The 21093-nt window shown below is 30.5% G+C and overlaps 1 protein-coding gene across 9 annotated transcripts in view; it reads right to left on the reverse strand.

Moving 5' to 3' along the window:
* The window catches only part of LOC145324772 (uncharacterized), a 238699-nt gene extending 218725 nt beyond the window's left edge, over nucleotides 1-19974 (reverse strand). For 8 of the 9 annotated variants that reach the window (XM_080167407.1, XM_080167403.1, XM_080167404.1 and 5 more), the window contains exons 1-2: nucleotides 19835-19973; nucleotides 3647-3946 (exon numbers count right to left, since the gene is read on the reverse strand). The gene's annotated coding sequence lies outside the window, so the exon portion shown is untranslated. Of the gene's footprint in view, nucleotides 1-3646; nucleotides 3947-19834 lie in introns of all 9 variants that reach the window. The other variant, XM_080167400.1, reaches the window with a different exon arrangement.
* Between the last annotated feature and the right edge of the window lie 1119 nt (nucleotides 19975-21093).

The raw sequence follows: 21093 nt of genomic DNA on the forward strand, positions 1-21093 counted from the left end.
CTTTATATTTTAGATCTACAGGGTAGCTAAAAATTTTGTAAAAACAATTGTAAAGGGTCAGAACTCAATAAAAGTCGAAACAAATTAAAGGTAAATTTGTTGAAAAACGGCTTAAATTCAGGATAATATTTAATGACATACTTACATCTTTAGGACTTGATTATAGAAATGCTTCACTTAAAATATTGTACTTTGTTATCCTAGGAGTCAGTATTTCTAAAAGTACATCAATCGGATAATTTATCCCCAAAAATTGTTGTGAAAAAAGTTAAAAATTATCATGTTTAACAATTCTAACATTTTTAAAGTAACGAAAAATACAAACCGTTACGGACGTACAGACAGACGGACACTAATCATAGAAAAGCTTCGCGTTTTTACAATTATTATACAGTGAAATTACACATACAGGGTGGGGCAAATAAGACCGGACAAATTCTAACTTCTAAACAAATGAACATAAAATCGTCAATTTTAAAGATTTTATTGAATTTTAAAAACTGGCAAGCAAAATAGGTATATGACTATCAGATTATTTAATAAAATCGCCGCCAGCCTTAATCACCGCCTCTACCCGCCTTCTCAACCGCCGGCAGGTCCAGGTCAAAATGTACCTGTCCAAGCTGGCGCAGTTTTCCTTGATAGTGGCAATGAGGGAGGTCTTTGTGGTATGGGCACGTCTATTGGTGCATGCTTCAAAGTAGCCCCAGGCCCAAAAGTATATTGAATTAAGATCAGGCAGCTGGGAGGCCTCATTTCCTTAGGAACGTGAGTAACCGCAGGATCTAAATTCGCCCAACGTTTAAGCTACTCTTATACACGGAGGCTCTTATTTGGACCACAGTTGAGCTAGAACGACGTTTTTTACCTTTTTTGAAATGGCATGAAGTTTCAGCTAGGGTTGTCAGCGCAACCCATAGTCTAAAATGAGTTTTAAAGTTCAATATGGGTCCCTGAAGTCAAGAACCGAGAAATTTTCACGAATTTTCACACTTTTGTGACTTTTTTTACATATCGAAATCTGCCCCGTTTTACTTTGCTGGAGTACTACGGCCAAGCCATTTTAGATAGAGAGCTCTAGTCTTTTCCAGTGTCTTACTTATGTATCTAACAGTATCCCCAGCAAGTTGCATAACTCTACCTCACCTACAGATGGGCTGAGGTCAGATTTAGTGGGCCCTAGTCGAGAATCCAGATTAAACCACCGGCGCATTTGGAATCTGCCTTGTTGAACATATGCGCGGCCAGCTCGTTGTACACGTCCATCTTTGTCCAAATTTTTTTTTGTGCTGAAAGGTCATTACATAAGCTTTTTATAGTGTGGTCAAACGTCCTGATTGGTCAAGTAGTTTTGGAGCTATGGTCGTTTAAAGTTTGTCCGGTCTTATTTGCCCCACCCTGTAGGTGAATCGATATATTAATACTTGGATGTTGTATCAGATTTTTATTTACTTTGAATACAGGATACTGGCAGCTGGCTAAAAAAATGATACCCCAATCCCCTTTCCTCATACTGGATACAAGAAGTGACCAATATATAAGGTCAATAATAGCAAGCTAAATTGATGATACATTTTCTCCTGTCAATATATCTACGTATATCCTATATGCATTCATAGGTGTATCTCTAATAATCTATAAATGTCTATACCTATTTGGATAAATTTGGGGTGTAGTTGAAGGTTTTTTACGTTTAAAGGTTTCATTCTAAAACGAATCCTATATGGAATTTTTATTACTTCAAAAGTATTTTTAGAAGTAAAATAATTAAAACACCCTGTTTTTAATGTCTGCTTTGCAGAGTCTATGTTTCTTATTCTAAATATATATTCCTACTAAAAACCCAGGTCAATATAGTTGTACAGACTTTGTATGCTTCAAGAACTTTATTCAAAATCCTTTCTTATTCTGTTTTTCCTTATTTAAAACATTGTTTTTTTTTTCTTTATATTTACAAAGTTTTTAATAGCTTTGTTTTGAACTCTCATACAATAACTAATTAATAAAATATATGCCCTTATGATTTTAAAAAATGAGTCAAATGTACTTATATGTAAATGTAGACAAATCTTAGGAAGTGGACCTTCTAAACAAAAATGGAACTTGAGTTAAGGGACGTCCAAGCTTTTTATCTTCCGAGGAGTAAAATGTTTTAAAAGTTTAAGGGGGGTAATCTAATGTATTTTAAAAATTACAGGGGGTAAAATGAGAGGTTTTAAATTTTTAGGGGGTCAACACCCCTTTTACCCCCCACCTTGAAAGTATATGCTTGAGCTTCTGTTTACAGAAGATATCATCCTTGTTTTATTTTCGATCTTTCCAACATGGAATCCCATTGACCTAAGATATAACAAATGTAAATAGATAGTCAAATAGTGTTTAATGCTGTTTTACTTTTATTTTATTTTAAATCTGTGAATATTTTCGCTTCTGTTTTTTTATGAAATATATTTATTTACAATTAATATTCATACATACATATACTTAAGCCTTTTTAAAATAAAAATGAAAGCTAGATTTTATAATGCATGGTGTTACTTGAAGATAACAAAAATTGGGTTGTACAAACTTACAAAGTCTAAACTATTCCGCCAATAGTTTTAACCTACTGAAGGGGTATTTTGGGCTGTACATCAATGTATTGTCTGGTCCCTTAAGATCGCTGAAAAAAAGATAATTCAAACCGTTTTTTCTTTCTTTTAAAGCTAATTTGTATATTATTTGATTTTGCATTGTGTATAAACATATTTTGTTTAAATTTGAAATTTTGATGCCTAATGAATATAATTTCTTCACAGTTAAGAGTGACAGTGCGGCTTCTTTGCATTAGGTTGTAAGCGCAGCAACTCTTTCATTTGATTTGTCTTTAGACGTAGGTATGTTTTCATTTATAAAAATCTAAACAAAATTTTGGGAATGGGTAATTTTTTATCTATAAAACTAAATCTTGAAAATGTTAAAATTATTGAGCTTAACAGTTCCAAAAACATCCTACATTTAATAAATTTGAAATAGTATATAATTTTGTCACTTAAAATGGACATTTGTAGTTTTTATGAGTTGTTTTTTTGCGAAATTTAATAATAATACTAAGTTAAAAATCTAGCTATTCTATTGACGTTTTGACGTACTGAACATAATTATGGAAAATGATGTAATTGAAAATTCTATAAATAAATTGGTGAATAAAATTTTGTTCGTGATTTTGCATCAAATATTGGAATTTTAAAGTTTACTCAACAAAATAATAATCAAACACTTTAAATCATTTTTCATTAATTTTAAAAGTTTCTATTTTAGATTTTAATTTCATTTGATTGTAAGATTTTAAATTCAGAAAAAGAGTAGTTATTTATAGCCCTAACTCAATACAATTAATAATAATAATTCTAGCCTCTATGATGAGCTTGCGGGGTTCTATCTCCAAAGGGTACTATGTTTGCGGGGATCCCTTTTAATTAACTTGAAATAAGTTTCAAAAATACATTTTTCCAAAGTATGTTTGTGGTACAAATACTGTAAGGGAAAACAATAATCAATTGTATTCAAACTGAAAGGAATTTTAGAGAAAAAAGATTAAAATTAACATTTATATTAGTAATAATGATTATATTTTGTGATTTCTTATTATAGAATTAAAGCTTACCTGTCAAGAACAGTTTCCATATCAACACACTGAGGAACAAATCAAACAAACAAAAAAACTACTTCTCACTCCCTACACACATTCAACATAACTTTCTTCTCACTCCTTTTAATATTTTTTATCACTATTTAACTTTTTTAAGTTTTGATTTTTGGGGGGAAGACAATTTTTTTCTTAAAACAAATTTGTTGGTCACTTTTTGTATTGTAAAGTACAGTATTGAGATAATGTACTATTTTTTATGCTTTTTCACTGGAAATAATATTTTCTTTTTTCTTTCTCAAATGATACTTTGTGGATCTGAAATAGAAAGATAACATTATATTAAAATCTATTTTTGAAACTATTCTCTGATCGTTGAAAAAATATTGGGGCAAAAAAGGATTGTAGATTAATTAATTGATCATATTTCTTTACTGCACTATTATTCCATACTGAATAAATTTATATATTACTTTAATCCATACTGTTACTTTATAAACCAGGCTTTTTCAATGGATCTTAAGGGATAAGTAAAAAGAGTATAGATTGTTATAGAACTAGAACACAAACTTGAAATAAACAAAGTCACCCCTTCTGTAGATTATTGGTAGAAAAGTTTACACACTGCTAGGGTGTACCAACTTACCCTGAACAAGAACGACTGAGAGAACAGAGTTTATAAACCCAGTATAATAATTTATATTCCACTCTCTGGACATAGTAGTCCTTGTTTTCTAACAAACATATTCCTATCTAGGATAGCAATTTTGTTTACTTTTGGTATGATTTTTATTGCAAACTATAAACTGCAAGCAACCTTGAAATTTTACAACGCAGCAAAGGAATAAAAATAGCAAATGAGAATAGTTTTCATGAAAACTGATGCCTTTCTAAACTGAAATAATTAGGTTTTTGTCATTATTAGCTTGACCGACAGACAGACGGACAAAATAATTCATAAAGTAGATGCACATATATGATAGGAATCTTCACTAAAAATTTCATCTGTCTATCTTCAATAGAAGCTGAGAAACTCATTTCCCCCATAGCGTTACGGACGGACTGATGGTTTTGTATTTTTGTAATGGTTAAGCTCTATTGACTTATCCCTTAAAATCCCTGCAAGTTGAAGTATACAATAAGCTGTTTCTTAAATTTAGTTGAAGAGTTTAAACATCCTTAAATTTCAACATTTCGTTGGATAAATGCATTACTGTTATAGCTCTTACAATACCTTTCCTTACTGTTTTATTATTCTTTTAATAGTGCAGCTAGTTTATTATTTACTTTGTAAGTACGTTCAGCTGTCCATCTTGTAATCCATCTACTATACTATTATTTCTTTTAATAATTATGCAGATAAGATTAGGGAAATAGCATAAAACAATCCAAAAACATTTATGAATCTTCCATGAAAAGTGTAACCCATACGAACCAGCAATTTCCGAAAAATTCAGAAAAAAACTTTCTTCTTTATATTAAATATTTTAATGTACAAAATTAAGTGGTTACTTGGGGATGTACACCAATTTATTATCAATTGTTTTATCTCTATTAGCTATGCTATTATGAGAAAAAAAACCATTCATCAAGAGAATATAATCTGTACATTAGAGGAATTGTGCAATTGCTTTAAAACCCTAAAGTTTACTTAAACAAAACTAATTAAAGTCAGAGTATATGTTTAAAGGGAGCATTATCTCAGTACGTTATAGACCATCCACCCCCTTTACTTGTTGAATTTAAGTATAATAAGGACAAAGTCTAATGATATATGTATCAAAATTATAGACAACATCAAGAATAGGTCAAAATAAAATGAAATTATTCCATTAATGACGAAATAGCAACAGTTTTTTTTATAAAGGGGGGGGGGGTAAAATAGACTAAAAACATCCAAGAACCTATGTGAAAATTTCAGGGATAAGACAATGGAAGATAAATTGATGAGCCAACCAATCAAGATTCAGAAGTTCCCAAATTTGTTACGCTAATGTATAAGAAAACGTTATTTTAAACTTTGGGGACTAGTGTTATAAACAGCCCATTGTCCTCCTCTCTCTCTGGAAAATTTCCTATAATGTGGAACTCAGTTCAATGGATATCAATATCTTGACTGACAGAAAAAAAACTTACATCTGTATATTATAGAGAGGAGGGAGATTTAATACCACCTTCATCTTACTTCTCAGAGGGGGGGTACTTTATCTTCCATTTTAATTGAATGGGATGTTATTAAAAATATTTGTAATTACATCCCCAGGCTTGTTATAATGTACAACTTTTACCTCTTGCACTTACAAACTTTTTATTAAGAGTCAAGCTTCTATATAAATCACTGTCTTTACAGTTCAAAAGAGGCAATGACAAGTTATTTATTTTCAGTATTTTACCATGAAAGAATTTAAATGATATTTTTGCATTTTCTATAAAAAATATCCGTAAAAAACATATTGGAAAAATGTTCAAAAATTTGTTTAATGATTTTTATTTTAATATTCTTAGAAAAATGTCTGTACTGCTATGCTATGTATGATTTTTCAGTAAATCTGAGAACCGATTATAATCCAACGGATATTAATCGGTTTCGAAGCCATACTGAAGATTTTTGGAACAAGGTTCAGTAAATAGGAAAAAGTACACTTAATCTTAATTCTTGCAAATGTTCTAAAGAATGATTGCATTTCATTTGATACATTACAAATACACAAGTGGCTTCACCCATAGCCCCAAGATGCTAAGAACCACTGAGATATTCAGAAAGGGGGGGGGGGAGGACTCCTACCTATAATTTTGGTTTTAAGGCCTTTTTTAATATTTCTTCGAAAGGTTATTCTTATCAGTTCAATAGTTAACGAGATCTTTTTAACAGGCAATTTATAGGGATCATACCACTTTTATAGATTTTATTAAATAGCTTTGCGCTATGTAGTCCTAAAAATAATCCTTACTGCTTTTAGTACAAAACGACGGAATCAGAAAGCAAGAAAAAAATATTAAATGATTTTCTATGCAAATTAGAAAAGTCATTAGTAATGTCAATACAGAAAATTGAAGAAAAAAATAAGTCAAAATATAAGATAAATAAAATATAAAAAAATTTAAGGAGAAGGAGGGAACATTGAACTGTAAATTATGAAATTCATTGGCAAACATTAGGAACTTAAATGATGTGATTGTTAAAATCTTCAATAGTTAAGATTTTTATGATGATTTATATCTGCAAAAGGGGCAATTTTGTGTATCATAATTGGGATTGACAAGTTATCAATTAATAGGACATCGTCTAAGTCATTAAGATTATGACTATTAATTGTTCCTTCTAGAATTAACGCTCTTCTAATAATATCTGAAATGATATCCCTCTCCCAGGGGAAATAATAAAAGAAAATGAATGTTAGGGGGATGGAATAAATAAGGTTTGAGGGCAAGAATATTAAACAGGGATAAAGGAAGGTGCAAGATCTATATTTATCACAAATTCATAAAGCGAAGCTTCTCAAACAGTATAGTCGCTGTGTATGTTCGTCTTTCCATAAGTACATCAAAGAAAAATTTTCTTGATATTTTTAAGGCAACTCAAAATTGTACCTCTGTCTTTTTTAAAGAAAATATTAATAGGTATTCTTGTAACAACTTTTAAAATCTGATTAGATCTTGATTGGTTTATACAAACTAGCAGTGTTCTAACTTTTCCACCATTAATCTTTTTCAACCGAAGGCTTATTTGTCTTTATTAAAGACATATCTCAATAATTATAATCAATGGTTAAACCTCATTGGAGCAACCCAATTTACATACTCCTTATTCCCTAGAAAGAAAACTACTCATTAGAATGTAAACTGTTGGTACCACATAGAAATTCACACAGAGAGTGAATATGGCTAGGGTGCTACAAAAATATCTGTTTGTTGAAACCACATAGAAATTCAAACAGAGAGTGAAAATGGCTAGGGTGCTACAAAATATCTGTTTCTTGGTACCACATAGAAATTCACACAGAGAGTGAATATGGCTAGGGTGCTACAAAATATCTGTTTGTTGAAACCAAATAGAAATTCTCACATAGTCAAAGTTAGGATAGCCATATAGGGTGCTACAAAACATCTGTTTCTCTTACTGTCTATATTTATGTCTGGTTATCTATCTATTCATCTATTTATCTGTCTGACTATCTACATCTCAGTTTGTTTATTTATCTGTACATTTTTCAATAATTTTGCTAAATATCTAATTGATTAATTTGAAGCACCTCTCTAGCCCTGGTGGGCTGTCTTGAATAATATTTGTTTAATAGTATTGGTGTGCTTACAATCTGATCCAAAAGTGAAAAGGGAAAGGGACATTTGACTGTAAATTACACTTATATCTAAAGTTTTAATTACACATTCCTATATATAATAATATTATAATATTTTGATTGGTTGGTATAAACTAGAAGTGTCTATGCTTTTCCACCAATGATTATAAACTACACAAAACGGAGTCACGTTATTGCCAATTTTTTATCCCTGAAATCTCTAAAAGAGAGATTAAAAATATAATCATATGAAGGGGTACATGGCAGATTTACCACTAGCAAAAATACAGTGATATTACTGTCATAAACACAGTGATTTGCTGTCATAAACGCAGTTTTACTGTCAAATTCACACCTGCGTTTTTAGGGGGTATGACAAAAATACAGTTATTGCACTGGCATATTCACAGTTTTGCTGTCAATTATACACCTACATATCGACAAAAATACATCTATTAAATTTATAATTTGTCAATTATACACCTACATATTGTCAAATACATCTATTAAATTTATACCTACTTATTTATCCATAATATTTAATACATCTATTACATATAGAAAAATGGTGACATTAACATGACCGTCAAGGAAGGTAAAAAACCTGTGTGGTTAACTTATTATCCTAAAAGTGAAAATTCATTTACTTACACCATAAGTGATGTCAACAGCTATCTGCCTAATCATGTTGGTGTTAAATCTGATACAAAGCCAAAATATGTGAAAAAGAATTAAATAGAATCTAAATTTAAAAATCATTCTCTGATATAAATAAAATCTAATATATGTTTAAACTAACGTCACCAATCTACACTTTATCTCTATTGTATGTCTATAATCTTTTACTATATGCTAAACAAGTTTAATATTTTGGGGTTAAATAGTATAACTTATAAAATTTTCCAAATTGGCACTTTTTAACAGTAAAATTTAAACTTTTCTGTTATTATAGGGCTTTGTAATGATATAGAATTAATTTCAAGTAATGGTCAGAATGAGCTTTAATTAAATAGTGATTTTGGGCACAGTTGTAAGTATGTTGATCAAAATGAATTTAAATCACTAGTTAGTAATAAAAGTGAAAATTTTTCCGTTTTAAGCTTAAATATTCGTAGTATTTCAAATAAATCAAATGACTTTAGAGACTTGATAGAGGAAACCAAAAACTAAGACTTCAAATTCAATAAAGTTTTAAGTTCTAACAAATTGGTCAAAATATTTTTAATTAATATTAATTTAAAAGTAGGTGTATTTTTGTCATTAAAACTGTGAATTTGACAGCATACTTGAATTTCATGGGTGTGAACTTGACAGTAAAACTGTGTTTATGACAGCAGAAAGGTGTAATTTTGACAGTGGATAAAAAAATATTGCCAAAAATACAGCTATAAACGAAATTGACAAAAACACACCCAATTTTTGTCAAAAACACAGTGGTTGTACTTTTGCTAGTGGTAAAAGTGGCAGCACCCCATATGAAGTTACTCAATAAATTTTCTAACATGTACTTAATTTTTTACAACATTTTGAAAACACACATTCCAAGTATTTGGGTTTTACTATTATGTAAGTAATTTAAACTTGAAAACAAATACATATTTTTCTCTCACAAATATTCCCGTATTTGTCACTAATGATTTAAAAGAATTCTAAAAATGTGTATTTAAAATATATATTATATCTTTTTCCATTTTATAGTATTGTTCAATAGAAATGAAAAAAGGATTGATTTAATTTGACCTTTCACTCATGTTTTGAAATTGATATAACCACTCTAATACGACAGACAGACATACAGACTAGATATAACCTAATTTTAAAGAAACTTCGCTTTTAAACAGTGTCAAAATAACTATTTGACTTATTTAAAACTAATTGTTTTTTGCCCCTATCCTCTAGAGGAGGACGTAGGAGGTTAGAAAAAGGCCTAAAACCATCCGAATAAACGTATAAAGCTGTCAGGGAAAGTGCAACCCGATTAGCTCAGCAAATTTGAACAATCTAAAACCTTTCTACTTTAAATTAGAAATGTTGTTGAAGAAATTATTTAATTTAAGAAACCACGTTTAACTTTCTGTTCATACGTATAATAATGACAGATAGATTGCTTTTCTTCTATTACTCGCCATTTTCTATTCAAGTCTTTTTGAACCACTCCCCCTATCTTGAAAAAAATCTTTTAATATGTATCAAAACAAGACGGGGGAAGCACCATATTTAAATTATTGGACGAAATGTTTGGAGGCTACTTGTTTGAACCAACCAATCAATTTAAGTCCTCTCCCTTTCATATTTTTTGGGGGAGCGGGGAGGGCAGCTAGAAAAAACTTTTCATGGGTCAAGTATAAGGGAAACTGCAGAGTTTTTGTTTGTCTGCAGTAAAGAATAGGATTGGCGTTTGCTTTCATTTATGTGTGTGTGTGTGTGTGTGTGTGTGTGTGTGTGTGTGTGAGTGTGTGTGTGTGAGTGTGTGTGCGTGTATGTGTAATTGAGCATCTTAGAACAAAAAAAGATAAATTCATATTTTAAAAGCACAATTGCAAAAAAAATATCATGATTTAATATATAATTGTAGTTGAAATAATTTACACCCTTTCTACCTTATTTATCTATTAGTTATTACAGGCAGAATATCAAATTAAGAAATTTAAAGAAAGACAAATTTATCGTTCACTGATCTATCTCTGAAGTCACATGAATATTCTATTCTAATTGTTCTATGGTCAGCGTAGGGCCTACTCTAAACAAAACGATAAGCATCAAAACCATTACAACCAAACCTCCTCTAAACTTACATTTTCTGTTAGTATGATACTAATAAAACCAAAATTTAAATAAAATTTGCATTATTTAGCTTTTTGTAGGTGATATATATATATATAATTTCTGTTTAAATTTGGCTATTCTGATAATAAAAATAAAGTTGTTACGCCTAAAATTTATCCATAAAAGTACAGGAATCCTCATGCAAGGTTTGGGCATTTCTAACATTTTTAAAGATAGAAAAAGACTGTCAAACGGACAGACTGACCGTATGGGTAAAATCTTCGATTTCATAAACATGTATTTTTGTCTTTCCTGGTTTGAAGCTGCGCGACTTCTGTACACATTAAATCCTTGTTTGAATATACTGGCAAAAATTTGCCTACAAGCAACAAAACTATTCACGAAAGAAAGTTTCTGCCAGCAAAGAAACAAAGAGGGATGGATATTCAGAATAGTTATTTATCGCATCGTAAAAGCTTTATGCGGGTATTAAAATGCAAAAATATAAGATTAAAACAAGTTTGGTATGCACCAAAAACTGGTTTTAATTTAATTTTTATTCAGTTCTGAGAACCGGTTCTAATCCAGTTGATAATAATCGGTTCCGAAGCTATACTAAGACGAGTACAGTTTAAGATTAAGATAACAAGGATGATGATATTCGAAAGAACAGTGAAACAAAAAGACAAACAAAGTTTTATTTAGGGTACTTATTGTTTAGAGAAGAAATTTCATTTATCTAGCTTATAAAAGTGATTTCATTTAAAATTAAGCTTTACATACAGACAGATTCAAAGCCGGATAGACAAACAATAATTTTTCGGGGGGGTTTTACATAATAGAAGTTCCTATCCTTTTTGAGCAATGCTTTTTACCGTTCTTTTGGATCTGCAAGGTTATTGATTAACAGTTTGACTTTTAGTCTTGTGCTACCTGCAACAATTAATTGTCAGATAATTCCCTTATTAAAGAAGTAAATATTTATAATAATTTACGAACTAATTTGTAGTATATATGTATAACCAGATAACTACTTCGATCCCTCTGTAATTTTTCGTCTGCTATTATATTGCTTTCCGCTCTTTCATAGCGATTTGGCTGTGTTAATATTACCGACGCTATTGGTTGATTTTCAAAGACCCAATTAAAAGTCGACACAGGTTCCTTGGGAAGGGGACATGCAGTTATTTAACCCCTCTTCCCTCTATTGTTTTACTCTATTAAGTTAATAAAAATTTTAGTTTAAGTTTAGTAAGGGGAGTAGAAATAGAGAAATTTTTATATTAGTTTAGAATTGGGTGTATCTAGTTTCTGGTTATTTAAAGCATAAAGAAACTAATTTCCTTATTTTCTAATTGTAAAGCTTCTCTGTACTTAACTTTTATCTGTCAGTTTATAAATGTCTGTAATTTTTGTTCTTTAAAATTGGTTGATTTATTGATTACCTGAAACGTCTTATACATATACCCACTATTTGTAAGTTTCTATACAACGAAATTTAAAAACAGTATAGTCCAACGTTTCATTGTTTATATACATATGTATATATATTAGTCCCTCAAAACAGTACATCTGGTTTAATAATTACTGCATAACTGTTTTCTATTGCTATCTTAACAAATATGATTTTAACAATTAAAGGATTGAAACTGTTCTTGTTTTCCATCTAAACAGATTTAAAATCTAATAGGGTTTTTAAAAGCAAGATTTTCTACAATTACGTTCGTAATTTATACATATTAGAATAGCCCTATCGATTTGAAACCTTTCATTATTATAGGTAGGTACTCTTTAGAAAGCGTACAATGTACAACAGTATACAATTTTGCAACAAATCTATGCAATTTTGTTCATACTGCTAAATCAATAATATGCTGCTGATTTTTCACAATCTATTTTTGTTTTTTGTCTGATTTTAGGGCTTCGCCTTTATTGATGTTATTCTTGTTTTTTTTTATATGATGTGTGTATGTGTTAGGCTCTTTAAAGTAATTTTCTACCAATTAAACCAACTATTCCAGTATTTTTATAAAACTACCAATTCTTGATACTTTTATTAAATCTGCCAAGTTAAGTAATTAAAACTATTATCTAGGTTTAAGATTTAGCATAACCAAATTTTAATGGTGATATTAAAATATTGGGTATAGTCCCTTTCGTGACAACGCCTCTTTATTTTAACAGTAGCTTTTAGCCTTTTCTTCTATTTCTAGCTCCTGCGGGAGGCTCGGACCCTGCGGGGCCGTTTGTCTAACCCTACGGTGCAATCACCTAACCTACGTTAACCTAAAATGACCTCTCTGTGAAATTACGATGAATCGCCCCTTAAGAGGCGCTGCCACGAAAGGGACTATACCCAAATATTTTATTAGAATGCTGATAATTGTGTATTATTAAAGAACCACCTAATTAAACTATTTTTTCACAGGATTGCGAGGCAATTAGCATCTACCTATCTTATAATCTTAAATATTTCTTTAAGTTATTATCTATCTATTCATCTATTTTTATATTAATCAGAGATCTATCTCCTCTGGGAGGAAGGGGACACTAAACGGAAAATTATAATGTTCCCAAAGCCTTATAAACAAATTCTTTCATACTTTGGGGGCTTTTCTTGAATCTAGATTTGTTTGATTCAAACAAGTAGTGCCCAAACTTTTTAACCAATAATTTTAATCTACCAATTATTCTTATTAGGAAGAAATGTATATACATTTATCGTTCATTGTCCTATCTTTTAGGATATCTGATTACTATAATAAATCTATCTTTTATCTATCTATTTATCTTACAACGAGTTATCTTAATTTTCATGAATAGAAATTAATTTAATGACACTATGCGTAATAATCTAAAATGTTTTCACGTCCTACAAAAAATGCCTTCGCTTTTGTCCTATATAAATTATGTTGAAAGTAAAAATACACAATGGTACATGGATATGTATCTTGAAAATTAATAAATTATTTGAAATTCTAAAAGTGTAATATGATACAAGTAGTCATAGATATGTCACTATTATACCCCTTACTAGGAATTACTACAAGGAACCTATATCTACCCTTCAACAATAATATTACTAAAATATTACTGAATATCTGTAGGTAGCGAAGATAATCTATAATTTGACTGTATGTCCGTCCTTCTGTCGGTTAATTCGTAAAATTATGGGGTAAATATTAATTTCTTGGCTGTTATAAGATAGATAATTTTATGCTATCATTCATGCCTCAAAACACATAAAAACATATTTTTTCCAGATTTTTTATTTTTTATGACACATGAACATGTGCTCTAAAACTCACTTAGTTTTTTGTCCATCCATGGCTAATTTGTGCTTCCTTTCTTATGGATGTTGTCATCCTTGTTTATTATAATAAATTTCTATGTTAGAATTGTTCTAATTAGAGAATAATAGGGCAGAGAAAATAAAGGCGATAAAAATTAGGGGAAGAGAAAGTAATATGTTCAGGCAATGTAGAAAAAGACAAAATTTTATATATAGAAAAAACCTAAATCAATGAATTAGGTTTATAGTTGACAGATCCGGTTCTCAGCTATACTGAAAAATTATGTATAGCATATTATTATGTCCCCGTTTTCTACGAATATAAAAATGTACAATCAAAAGATTAAAACTAGTTTTTTAGCCTGTGCCTTCGGCATCTCTGGGTTGAACTGGTTTTTTTTCTTATAATTGTAAATTTTTATACCCTCGGAAAGTTATTTATAATACGATGCGATTATAAAGCTATTAAAGTATGGGGAATTTTTATAGGCATATGCTGTTATGGAAAATTATAAACTGTATAGAACCACCAAAAAAGTTCAATCATAATTGGCCTATGATCAATAGAGAGCGAAAGATCAAATTATTTTCTAAGCTTTATATAAACAGAGCTCAAATCTATAGGAGCATTGCTACTTTATAATTTACTTCATCCATAAAATAAGGGATTAGACAATGGACGATAAACTAATTGCTTCCCTAAATATGAGACAAACAATACGTCGAATTAAAAGTTTGGACACTGCTAATTTGAACCACCTAACCTTCAACATTTAAGTTAGCGAATTACAGAACGAATTCAGAAACGAAACTTTGGGGAGTAAAAAAAAGTAAACTCCATTGTTCCCTACCTCCCTATACCTACAATATACAGGGAGGAAGGGGGCATTGGGCTGTTTAATAGTTCCCAAAGTTTTATTGTAACGATTCTCATTCGTTGTCTTAACAACTTTGGGGACTTTTACCAAATTTTAATTGGATGATCATTAAGTTAAGTGTACAAATGTTTCAACCACTGTATATAATCTATAGAAGGGGTAATTTTGTGCACCTACTTTGGGGATGTACATCAATTTATGTCTAATGCAATGCCATATAAAATATTTTTTTTTATTCTGTGCAACCTCTGAATGTTACCATCCTTGTTATAAATTATTTATCAGCGGAAATCTTTCATTAAAAATTAGAAAATCTGGCAAACTTTAAATAGATTAAAACCTCCCATTTTTTTTAAGTTACACATTTTCTTTAGATTTTGTCTTTGCTTCAAAAATTGTACGAATTTCTTTTAAAGATGTGAAATGAAATGAATTTTTACTCAAAAAGGACAGAAAAATCTATAATATAAGTTAAACAAAAAATACCTAATCTTATTTTTTTATTTTTATTTAATAATTTTAATGGTTTTATACTTTTTTACCCTCTCTTTCTTTCTGTAAATAGAAAGCTATGAATGCAGCGGCTAGTAATTTATATCCTACTAGCGGCTACGCCCCTAGAGGCCTCTAGTGGCACTTTAAATGTTTTTGTTTGTTAAAGTTTACGATAATTCTTTATTTTACGGATACCTCTTAATGTTACGTTGAAGTCTCCCAGATTTTAAGAAAATTTTCAATTTTTTTGTCATTTCTTTTGGGAGGGTGGTAGTACCCTCCCCCAAAATAGTTAAAAACCTTCCCAGGACATATGAGAATCTACCCTGTTAAGGAGAACCCGATCGGTTCAGCGGTCAGCGAGATCCATCGGTACAGACACACAGACAGACAAACATCCTGTTACTTTAGTATAAGGATTTTATGAAGTAGATAGCTTTTTTTTGTCTGTAGCGAAGGATCTCGCCAACCACTGAACCAATATGGTTCTCCTTTAGAATGAAGCTTCTTATAGGTACCGGTATGGTTTTAGGCTGTTTTATATTTATAAAATAGTTTTTGTATGGTTTTAAGCTATTTGTTTGCCCTTTTTATATCCCTTCAAATATCCCTAGATACTAGGGACGCAGCCGCTAGTAAATTTAAAATGTTATAAATTTCCAAGGATGAATGTATTTCTTCACAGGGATCTTAAGGAATAAGACAATGGAAGATAAATTGATGTACATATCCGATGATTATCAACCAGATTACCCTCATGTTGCTTATAGATTGTTGGTACAAAGTTTTAAAAAGGTTTCAAACCAATTACTTAGGATTTCAATTAAAGTACCCGAAGTTTACAAGTCTGAAAATGAGAAGTATGTTTCTAAAACTTTGGATACCAGTGTAATGTACTGGCCATTGTCCCCTCCCTCCCTAAATTCTCCTTCTCTTCTCAGTTTACTCTCAAGGGAAAGGTGTTTCTCTAGGCCCAGGGAGGAAATATTATTTTGGAAATTACAGAAAATTTAGTATTTACAGAGTTCTTTTGTAAACCCAATGGCAGCAGTATGTCTATTACTGTCCTAGTGTCTGTCAACCTTTTCCCTTTCAGTGAAGTTTTTTAAACGTATGGTCAGGTTTATTTCTTGACTATTTTGGGGGAGGGTACCTTTACCTTTAACAAAAATCTAAAATGATAATGGAGGGTGATCCTTCATCTCCCCCTCACCCAAACACTAGGGACTTATTAACTAGTAAATAGTTAAACTTCATATTTAGTAAGCTTTAGAAATCAAACTCCATCAATTTATATCTTTTTATACTTTTCATTGCTTTATGAAAATAACATTCATCCGTAGCAAATCTTATATTCTAAAACAGTTTATAGAAATAAAAAGGATAGCTAAAAAACAAACAGTCTTAGACTTCTGTCTTTAACAGCAGCCAAATAATTATGTTTCCCTTTGATTGATGGAGTTGTAGAGTTATTTACTTTCATTAAAATTAACCTAACCATTTAAATACATTTTTGGAGGCCTTGGCTAATATGTAAAATTGCAGTATTATGAACACACTTTTACTCTGGGAGAACATTTCTAGCTTCATAAATAATTCTATGAGGAGAGGAGAAAGAGAGGTTTCAAGACTAAAGGAAAGTGTTCCTGTAAAATTGTTTAAAATATTACTTTTATTTTGCATTTTCTTGGCAGGAAAGTATAAGTATGTTTTGATGGGAGTAGTCAACCCTTCAAGGAAATACTGCCTGCAATTTTTAGGTTCCACCATTCGATGTAGGGAGGACCTCCAACGTAGTGGGTAGAAAGTCACTCAAAAATCATCCACGTGACGTCATAAAAATGAGGGATTATCCATCTCTTTTAGAGGTTTTCTTTCCCACTTCTACTCTCATCTCCCTCATGTTTATGACGTCAGGCGGCTGATTTTTGAGTGACTTTGATTCATTAATGTGTCATTCATAATCACTTTAAAAGAAACTGCCTCCTTTTTAACTAAAACTAAACGTTATTATTGGCCAACCTGAAACTTTCTGATGTCCCTACGGTATTACACACGCGACAGTTTGGAAAACAATAACAATTTCAATAATCACTCCTACGTCAACTTAGTTAATTTTATTTATCAAGCGGCTTCGTTCCAAGCATCAAGGGGCTCTGTATGTATAAAGGGGGTAGGGATGGGATGAAATGTTAGCTTTTATAAGTAAAATAGCCTAAAACTATCCTTGGATCTATATAAAGCTTCGCTTAAAAATATGTCTTGATCAGGTTTGGTGATAAACGAGATCTTAACCGACAGGCAGAAAAAAATACGACTTTATTAAGATTATCTGTACTTAAACTGTTAAGTTCTCCTTTACAAAGAACATTTTTTGTTCTATTTTTGGAAGGCAAACCGACACTTTCACAAGATATTGCCTTGAAATAATTCAACCTCATATATCAACTTATTTGGATATTTTGTATTAACACAAAATATCCTTATAAAATTTAGTTTTGATGATACTATTACCAATATCATATTGATATTGGATCAATTTCAGGAAAAAAGTAAAAAGTAATATACTGAAGTAATTATAAAGCCAAAACTGGTATTTATTCAAGATTTTTTTGGTATTAGTAGAAAATTGTTCATAATACAATATAATACATTATTTTTCAGTATGGCCAAAAACTGGTTCTAATCCAGTGGATATTAATCGATCTTGAAGCCATACTGAGAAGTTTATTATAAGAGGTCCTCAATAAACAGGAGAATAAAGAGAACAATTATTAGTTTGAGCTGTAATAATAATTTATTGTTTCTATTACTTAACATTATGGCACGATTTGCAGAAGTTAGCTTAAAACTAAAAGCTAGAAAACAATGTCATTAAGTAAGTAATTGATTTTAAAGAGTGCATTTTCTGTGTAAATTCATGGTGTTTATTATTTTGCTAGTATCTTCGCACCTAGCCTCTAGGGGCCTTCTATTAGGACAGGGAAGGGAAGAAGTAAGCGAGATCTTAACCATCAAACAAAAAAGACCATTACTACTTTTTAAATAATAGGAATAATAATTATATAACATAAATGATGATTAAGTTTAATCCTATAATATAAAATAGTAAGGTTTTTTGTCTGTAGCTTGAGATTTCTATAACTGCTAAACCGATTGGGTTCTCCATTTTAGGGAAGCTTCACATATGTTCTGGGATGGTTTTAGGCTAATTTGTATTTCAAATTCAATTCTTGAATAGGTTTTAGGCTATTTTTCTACTCTTCTAGATGCTAGAGGAGCGATCGTTAGTTTTGTATATTCCAATATTCCTGCTTAGGTTGAAACAGAAACAAGCTTTCTCATTTCATAAAAAATTCATCAACCTTCCCAAAAAAGTGTTTTCAAAATATGAATATTATTAAACGTTAGCAAAAAAAACAAATTTTAACCTGGAGAATAAATCTGTTAATATAGATGTATAGCCATACAACAACTGGATCCCTCTTTTGGGGACCTTTTTCGTCTGCTAGCAAATTGCTTTCTGCACTTTTGTTGCAAATTGGCTTTGTTAATATTCCCGACGATATTGGTTGATTTTCAAACACCCAATTGAAAGTCGGCACAGGGTGTCTGGTTGGGGGGGGGGGGATACAGTTATATAAACCCTTTTCCCTCTCTAGTGGTTTACTCTAATACCAAGAGCATACTTTTCCACAGTGGTTTATGACAATGTGGCAATGGCAATTAGATAAATGTGGCAATGGCTGACATATTTATTTATGTTGATAATATGTTTAAGTTTAAGCTACATAGTAGAAAATTATCGTTGTTGTAAAAACTCTTTTTTTTACTCTTGAGAAATAGAAATATATTCCTTCAATAAAAAATTACAATATTTCTTATTACTTATCTAATTAATTTTAATAGTTATTTAATTGGCAGAGATAGGACAAATGACGATGAATTTATGTACACAGCTAATAACAATACAAAAAAAACCTTGGTGAAAAAAAATTGGATTTGATAAAAGTCCCCAAATTTTTAAACCAACGAACGACAAAAAGTGTTATTAAAACCAGTATATTCTACAATTGATAACTTATGACAATAAAAAATCTAAGTTTGAAAATATTACAAAAAGATATTTTTTACAGAAATAGCCAAAAGACTAACGTACAAAACTAGTTTTAGAGTAAATGCTCATACAGATTTTTTACATCTATCTTTTATAGTGCCAGTTAAAAATATATTTCCATTGGGACATTTGGATGTAAATTACTATGGTACAAAAAGTCTTTAGATCTCATTCGTTAGTCCAAATAATGTTTGGTATTTTTGCTGAATTTTCATTCCAAGAAGTAGTGTCCAAACGTTCCAATCAACATTTAATATTTATCCTGAGTTTCTCCAATGTATTTCAATTTAAACAGAAAAACCGACAAATTCACAAATACATTTATAGAATAGACTTGCTATTAAAAATTCAACATACCTTATTTTGAAGATTTTTTCTAACACACACTATTCAACTAGAAGATGGGATAACACACTTTTTCAGAATTATTTTAACAAACAAATATTTTATCAAATCTCACACATTTTCACTAAATTTCTGAAAATAACAGATTTTGTAGTCAAAACATCAATAAAATATCTAATTTAGATCTATTAGATTCTATTTAAACAAAACAAAAAAAAGTTTTTTATATCAACAAGAAATTTAATACGGGAATAGGTATTTCTCGCACCGTATTATAAACAGCTTTCCGCGGATATAAAATGTACAAGTATAAGATTAAACCCAGTTTTTTTTAGTCCCGAGATGCCAAAGGCTCAGGATAAAAATACTGGTTTTAATCTTATGATTGAACATTTTTATGTTGGTAGAAAACTGTATCTAATACGATGCTAGACATATTTTTTCTGTATGGCTGAGAACCGTTTCTAATCCATCTGATATTAATTGATTTTGAATGAATACGAGAATAGTTATTTCTCGTATTGTATTTTAAACGGCTTTCCGCGGATATAGAATGTACAATTATAAGATTAAAACTAGTTTTTTTAGCCCCGAGGTGCCGGAGGCACCGGCTAAAAAAACTGGTTTTAATCTTATGATTGTACATTTCTATATTCGTAGAAAACTGGATATAATACGATGCTAGACATAGTTTTTTCGTATGGATGAGAACCGGTTCCTATTCACCGGATTCGAATGAATACGAGAAAAATGATTATTATGGGACCCTTTCTAAATAACTTTATTGTGATTATCTATGATTATCATGCTTGGTTAGGAATACCATTTTTTTTAATAAGAATGCAAAACTGCTATGACATCATTGAAAAGTAGCTAAAGTATTCTTGAAAAACAAACAAAAATATAAAAAAGAATCAATATGTTAATAGCAGCATATCTTTTCAATATGTTTTCCCCTTCCATATTTAGAGCGGGCGGGGCCTATCCTTACATTAAAGTAACAGGATATCTGATTGTCTGTTTGTTTGTGTGTTTGTGTGTTTGTGTTTAAGGATCTCGCTAGCCTCTGAACCGATCGGGTTCTCCTTAACAGGGTATCTTCTCATAGATCCAGGGAAGGCTTTTTTTGGAGGGTGCAAACAAAATTAATAAAGATAAAAAAACGCTGCCCTGCGGATATTTTTGCAATTAGCTGAAAACTTAACTAACACCATCTATCGGCGAGAAAAAATTTTTTTGTAACTAGCTGATTTTAAAATAGATTAAAAAGA

Source organism: Acartia tonsa, chromosome 7, assembly GCF_053477335.1.
Source record: "Acartia tonsa isolate MP-2025a chromosome 7, ASM5347733v1, whole genome shotgun sequence".
NCBI lineage: Eukaryota > Metazoa > Arthropoda > Copepoda > Calanoida > Acartiidae > Acartia > Acartia tonsa.